We start from the raw sequence: 8,730 nt of genomic DNA, 5'->3' as shown, positions 1-8,730 counted from the left end.
CATACACACATATTTGTATACATATATGTATATACTAGTATTAATACTGGTAGTAAAATTTTAGGACTATCGAAGGAATATATATATATGTATATATATATATATATATATATACATACATATATATATATATATATATATACATACATATATATTAAAATTAAGTTGAGATAAGATTTTGCTCTTTTCACTTTACTAAGTTTTAAAATGTGTTATATATATATATATACATATATATATATATATGCATATAACATATATTATATGTATGCATATATATATATATGTATGCATGTATATACGTATGTATATATGTATATATGCATATGTGTATGTATATATGTATATACATGTATATAAATGTATATTTTTGTATATGTACATATATATGTATGTATATATATTTATATGCATACAGATGTATATATACGTATATATATGTATGCATATATATATGTATATATGTATATATATATGTATATATATGTATATATAAGTGTATACATATGTGAATATATATGTATGTATATATACATGTGTATACATACGTGTATATATATGTATATATGTATATGTGTATATATTTATGTATATATGCATATATATGTATGTATATATATATGTATATATAAGTGTATACATATGTGAATATATATGTATGCATATATACATGTGTATACATACGTGTATATATATGTATATATGTATATGTGTATATATTTATGTATATATATGTATATGTATATATGTATATGTGTATAAATTTATGTATATATATATGTATATGTATATATATAAACATATGAGATGCATATATATATGTATATATACGTATAAACATATATATATATATATGTATACGTGAATATATATACACGTATATACGTGCATATATATACACGTACACACACAGACACACATATATATACATATATATATATGCAAGTATATATCTACGTATATATATATATATATATATATATATATATATATATATGCAAGTATACATACATACTTACGTATATATATATATATATATATATATATATATATATATATATATATATATATATATATATATATATATATATATATAAGGGGTTTTCTATGTGAGCAATGCTTATTCAAATTATTTGCAAATTATTATAAGTTTGAAAAAATTAAAACCGAAAGTTTTTAATGATATCTCTCACAGATTTCACACCTCATGGATTTTATCATGTATCTCAAGAAACGCGTAAGGAAAAAGCGGAATTTAAAAAATATTTTTCTTCAATCCCCCCCCCACACACATATAAATATATATATATATATATATATATATATATATATATATATATATATATATATAATCGCACATACCTAATTTTTAATGCATAGTCAATTATTTATACGGATATTATATACATTCATATTTGTATATGTATATATATATATACAAATGTGTGTTTATATATGTAGTTATAGATGTGTGTACACACATATTTACTTCAATGCATGTATATGTAAATACGTAAAATATATAGATGAACATACATATATATATATATATATATTGCAAAGTATGTTTAATAACAATAATATACTTTCGTTTTTGAAAGTGTTCATATAACAAGCACTGGGTTATCAAATTCCGTTTCGATTTTTATTTTTTATTTTTTATTATTATTATTATTATTATTATTATTATTATTATTATTATTATTATTATTATTATTATTGAAACGCAGCACACAAGATGGCGTCTCTGGTTGTATTTACTGAAATGTGATTAACAGCTTTCCTTTACATCTCTAATCGCAAAATCCCTATATATGTGCGTAGATGCGTACACATAGATAACATGGTGTGTGCTGGATCATTGTTGAGACTTGTTTTCATATACATTTTGGTAAATAGAACCAGTCGCTAGTCAGCCAGTAAAAACGCGCTAAATTAATATGGATAATGTTGTCAGCCCATTCGCAAGATGTTTAAACTCGTGTGCTATTTCTATGTTTTGTTTTCCAATATATATATATATATATATATATATATATATATATATATATATATATATATATATATATATATATATATATTGAGCTTATTATATATCTAAAGAACAATGGGCAGTGTTTTCTTTTAATAGTATTAATACATTTCCTAATACATTAAAGTAAACTCTGCTCTTTAGACTCCAGGTCTAATTCTCTCTAAAAATATAATTATATATATATATATATATATATATATATATATATATATATATATATATATATATATATATATATATATATATTAAAAAACAAGTGTTCTATACATTCCACATCACTTATATACACACACACACATATATATATATATATGTGTGTGTGTGTGTGTATATGTATATATACGTATATATATGTGTGTGTATATGTATATATATGTATATATACATATATATATGTGTATATGTTTATATATATATATATATATATATATATACATATGTCTATACTTGTATCCATACTTCTTTTCTGTATACATATATGTATATATATGCATTCATATACATATATGTATATATATGCATTTATATACATATATATATATATATATATATATATGTATATGTATAGCAATACATATAAATACATATATGTATAATCATATTTACATATATATGTATATATACATGCCGAAATCTTATATATATACATATATGCTTACAAACATATACGTATATGCATTATATATATGTGTGTGTATATATATATGTATATATGAATATACCTGCATACACATGCATACACCTCTATATATGCTATTTTAGATCATGTTATTTAAATTTTTTTTAGTTTCCATGTAATCAATTTGTTTTACATTCAAAAGTTGTTTTAAGGGAACAAAAATATTTCCAAATAAATATTTTTTGAAAACAATTGATTTATTTTTATTTTTATTTTTTAAAATTTTTCATGTCAAAACATCAGGAGAAATAGTGTGGTGAATTTTTCTTTTTACAAGACTTAATTTTGATTCATGTTTTTTTTGTGTAATTATCTTTGAAAAATCCTTTTTTTTATTTTGTTTATTAAAATTTGTATTTTTAAATATAGAAATGGATTTTTTTTCTCTAAAATTGATATGCAGATATGAGGAAGATTCATCAGATGTTCTGCTGATATTGGAGGCTGAGAGCAAGTTCAAGGTTTTTCCATGAAAAGTGGTGATAGAGAATAACTGGTGAAGCCAAGTCAATTTACAATGATACCCAATGTGGATGAAGTCGGCACTTCTGCATCCTCATCAGTAGCAGAATCAGCTACAAACTCTAAATGTACAGCAGTGTCAGTGGAGGTTTTTTTTGTTTCTTTCTTTTAATTCAATTTTCACCCCAAACAAGGCACAGTGCCTCTTTGAAGTAGGGGGCTACTATCGGGGACATAAGTTGCAGGGGTATTATGAAGGGAGATGAGTAGAAAGATGTTTGTTCACAAACCCGACAAGCTACTAAGTCTCATCCCTTTACAGTAGAGATCCGTAGGTGCAAGAAAGCCTTTTACTCCAATAGTTTCTTCCCCAGAACTGCGGGTCTTTGGAACTCCCTTCCGGGATTCTGCTTTCCCAACTGCAATGATATGCAGAAATTCAAGTGTAATGTTAACAAACATCTTTCTACTCATCTCCCTTCATAATGACCCCGCTAATTAAGTCCCTGATAGTAGCCCCCTGCTTCAAAGTGGCATTGTGCCTTGTTTGGGGTGAAAATTGAATTAAAAAAAAAATTAAAAAAAAATTACACTTGAACTTTTGCATGTCAGTACAGTTTGGAAAGCAGAATTCCAGAAGGGATTTCCAAAGCCTAGCAGTTCTGGGGAAGAAACTATTCGACTAGAAGGTCTTCTTACACCTAGGGATCTCTACTGTGAAGGGGTGAGATTTAGTTGCTTGTTGGTTTTGTCGAGGGTTTTCACATCGGGGGGGGGGGCTACAAGTGCTTGGAGTTCGTCAGAGCATTCATCATTAAAGTACTTGTAAAACAGGTCTGCAAGAAATCAAAATATACTCTGTTTAGAGATGAGTGGAGTGATGGGCTATGCGATATACGTTTTTTGTTAATGACTCGCCACACTGGGAGACCATCATAAATTTAAACTGGTTTTATGAGCGCCTCTTTTCAAAATTCCTTTCATAAAAGTTAATTTTACTTTGAGTGGATAGCATTTTTCTTATGTTAGACCAGGAGTGCACACACTTTTTCAGCATGAGAGTTACTTATGACATGACTAAGTCTAAATGATCTATCACCTACTAAACGTGCAAAACATATTATTTAGAAATATATTGACAATTATTTTTATATGTACATTATATGCAGATGTACGTTGCATTATTGCATCAACCCATATTGCACGGTACATTTCTTTGTCATTATCTTACTCTAATGACTTACTCTGATGACTTGCATCAGATGGAATCAGTCAGGGATGCATGGTCTTATAGATGCTCATCAGTCATGGTGGAGTCGTATTTGAACTTAATGATCTTAATGTGGAAAAAGGCTGACTCAGTAAGTACACCCAAATAATGTAGTCAAGAAGGTAGCACGTTTATTAATGCTGTGATCCTCTGTGAGTGAGCTCGGCATCAGCTGAATATCGGTTTATAGTGTCAGAATTTCATCCTTCACTCCAGAAGAGTTCAGATGGCAATTTTCGGTGTGAGTTAATAAACCTCAGCATCTTTGCATCTGCCACGAGGTTCTGAAAGTTTGCCAGCACTAACGTTTCTTTTTTTTCAATATCATGCGATCTATCCACAAAGTCCATGCGATCGACGTAATAGGAACCCCTGTGTTAGACAATGACTGTTGAGGTAATGAAAGAACAGTTGAAACCATTAGCACACCGCCGACATCATAGTTCCACTCGTAGTTCTGAGCAATTATACAAGGGTGTGTTCCAAAATTAAATCACCTAATTTTTATAAACTCAAACAGTTGAAGAGCTACGGAGACGGAAGTAGTACCATTAAAATGAGCGGCCTTTTGTGCTCCAGAATTTATTTTCCTATATAGTCACCACCATTCTCAATGCATTTTTGCCAGCAATGAACGATGGCTGTGTATTGGTGTCCAGAGCACGCTTTGTCATACAAGAGTTGTTTAAAAATAAAGCCTCCTATTTTTTTTTGTTAACTCAAAAAGTTGAAGAGTTACGAAAACGGGAATAGTACCGTTAAAATAAGCGACCTTTAGTGCTCTAGAATTTATTTTTCCTATATGGTCACCATCATTCTCAATGCACATCTGCTAGGAATTCAATGATACATCTTTGCTTCTGATGTACGGTCATGACAAGTTGCTTTCTTAGATTCTTACACCGTCAATATCTGCAACAGAGAAATTTAACTTTCAAATCATAAATGCGCATGTGGTGAACTTATTCAATAGTTGTAATGTTATGACCCTTTAGGCTGTGATCATAGCGTAGTATCTGTTAATTATACAAGCGGGGTCAAGGGTCGAAACATTATTATTATTGTTATTGTATTCTTATTAATTGATTTGAGCGACGGATGATCGCTGGATCAGTTATTATGATTAGAAGAATAAACAATTAAATTGCGGAAGAAATGATTGACATGTGAATCGCAAAAAGAATGCAAAAATAGAAAATAGATGTAAATATCATATTACACGTCAATATCATGTCCTCCTGGGTAGACAACATACATATGATTTATACGTTTATTATCTGTCTGTTAAAAGAACGATATCTTACATCCACTAGATAACATGACACGTTTTAATACATCATCTCCTCTAATATAAATAAATATACAACATATATTGATTTTGGTGTCCGTTGACCAGTTCGCATCGACGATGCGATATCGAACCTGGGATGAAAAATACAACGTGGAAGCAGGTCTTGAAAATGGAATGGAGATTTCGTGTCAAGAAAAAAAAAAAGACAAGAAAAACACATAAAACACAATAAAATGTATGGGGAAAAAAAGAAAAAAGAAAGAACAATAGAACAAAAAAGCAATACACACGTACAACCTTTTCACGAAGAAAGAAAAGAAAGACATACAGACACACAGTTGTAAAACTTTATATATAGAAAATAGTAAGGAAAAATGTTTATCGTATTAGAAATAAGCTCATTATGAACAGAAGAAAACTATCACTTAATGTTTAAAATTAGAAGGGAAAAAAAGAATTACGTTATTCTGTTTAAAACAATGGACCGCTGAGAGAGAGAGAGAGAGAGAGAGAGAGAGAGAGAGAGAGAGAGAGAGAGAGGGGGGGGAGAGAGAGTAAGTAAGAGAGAGAGAGAGAGAGTAAGAGAGAGAGAGAGAGAGAGAGAGAGAGAGAGAGTAAGAAAATGTAACGGGAAGACGCACAGATGAAATTGTTTTGAATTGTGTCAATCATGATTTGAAATATTTATACCGTTGCAGAAGTTTATAGAGGAAATGGCCATCGCTTGTTTTGAACTGGTTAAAAAAAGAAAAGAAAGAAAAGAAAAAAGAAATAAGAAAAAAGAAATGATGCTTTTTTCAGGTCAGAAGCAATGGTCAGTTTCTGTAAATGGTGAACATTGTTTTTTCAGTTTTAACGGCATTTTTGAACATTTTTTTAAGGACTGAAGAAGGTTGTTTTATGTAATTACTCAGAAGTTAATATTCATTGTTAGAAAAAAAATGTGTATTGATGATTTCATATTGTATTATATAATGTATAATTGCTGTTTTCCAGGAGTCTGCAAAATATTAATTAAAAAAAAAAAGAAAAAATCAGAAGATTAGATTAAGATAAACTGGTCGGCCTAGTCAAATTAGAATTTTAAAGAGGGGACAGGATTAAATTTACGTAGGCGGTTAACTATTTTTTTTTTTTTTGGAAGAGATTCACAGGACACTCTAAGGGGGATTTTTTAATAGGTTTTTCGATTATGAAAAATGCTATCTTCGCCGTCTGTATGTAGCTTGATTAAGCTGACCGGTGTTACGGTTGAAAGATCATATTCTTCGCATACAATAAAGACGGGAGTACTGCAGGCCTATGGGCTTAAAAGGCTTGTTGTAGCTGCAACGAGGGTGTGCAATAGAATGCACCCACATAGATTAAGCTTGCAGATAGGGTCGTTTGTGAGCTTCGGCTGATTGAAAATGCCCAATCTTGGGAGTAACAGAACTTCCAACACAAGAGCGGACGTGTAGTGCTGACGTGGCCACTATGTAGTGAATCTGAAGTAGGAGAAAGAATAATAAAAAAAAGAGAGAGAATATATGCCGCTGATACGCAAGAACTTTAGAAGTAAAATGTTCCCCTATTGTGAATTAAAGGTTTAGAGAATAACGCCTGTATAAAAGAAGTCAGAAATCTGTCGAATGAGATTTCGTCAAAATTGTTTTGGAGATAAGGCGCCTTGATATTGGAATTGGCATGGGATGGCTGAGTGGCAGCTGTTAACGAACATGAGGTTACTTTACCCACATCCCTAAATGATGCCATATGGGCCGTGAAAAAGGGTCCGGCCGAATAAATTATTTAAGACGGGAGACATAGAAAACATATGTCTGTGCCGTATATTTATTGAAAAAAGGATGAAAATATATTGAAAATGCATAGCGGAGATATTATCTGACATTTTTTCCGGCTCGCAGGTGTGAAGAATAACATAAGAATAGGGTGTATAGGAAAAATGTATGCCATACATTTTTGAAAACAGGTGGGAAAGGAGTGTAATGTTATGACCCTTTAGGCTGTGATCATAGCGTAGTATCTGTTTACTGTGGCAAGCGGGGTCAAGGGTCAAAACATTATTATTATTGTTATTGTATTTTTATTAATTGATTTGACCGACGGATGATCGCTGAATCAGTTATTATGATTAGAAGAATAAACAATTAAATTGCGGAAGAAATGATTGACGTGTGAATCGCAAAAGGAATGCAAAAATAGAAAATAGATGTAAACATTCTTTTGGATTTGGATAAACAAATAACTAGATGGAAACATTAGATTGGTCTGAGACACGTAATTAGGTGATGTGGGAGAACACGTGATGTAGTTAGTTTTGGAGAAATTCAGGGAGTTGAGGATTGACCACCAGAGCAGATAGACGTCTAGACAGGGGTGGACAGACAGCTAGGAGTGGGCTGTATGAACATAAAATGTAGACTAACTGCAGATCCTGTGAAAACCATTTTGGGACAAGTGTAATAAATTTATAATATAAAAAAGAGTTGTTTTAATGGTTTCACAAATAAGAAAAGTTGTCTCAATTATATGGTGCTGATCGCTTCATGGTTGTCACGGAGCAGCGGGAAGATACAGAAGAACTCTTCAAGAAAAAAGGTATGAAGCATATATTATTCTTACATATGAACTGTAAAAATATCCCATGTGATAAGTCTCATACAACATGATTCAGTTTACACGTCAATATCATGTCCTCCTGGGTAGACAACATACATACGATTTATACGTTTATTATCTGTCTGTTAAAAGAATGATATCTTACATCCACTAGATAACATGACACGTTTTAATGCATCATCTCCTCTAATATAAATATATATACAACATAATCATAGCAATGCAATTTACAATCCCCTCTGATTCATTTGGGCAATTTCTGTGCTTCAATGCGTTTTTTGGTGGTTTCAGTAAATTCTCTCTTAGCTGTCGCTATTTCTTTCTTACATCTATTTCTGGCTTCTATATACTTCTGTCTGTTTGAACTGGAC

This window comes from Euprymna scolopes, chromosome 3 (assembly GCF_053919585.1).
Source record: "Euprymna scolopes isolate OS-2025 chromosome 3, ASM5391958v1, whole genome shotgun sequence".
Classification (NCBI taxonomy): domain Eukaryota; kingdom Metazoa; phylum Mollusca; class Cephalopoda; order Sepiida; family Sepiolidae; genus Euprymna; species Euprymna scolopes.
This window is presented reverse-complemented; position numbering follows the sequence as displayed.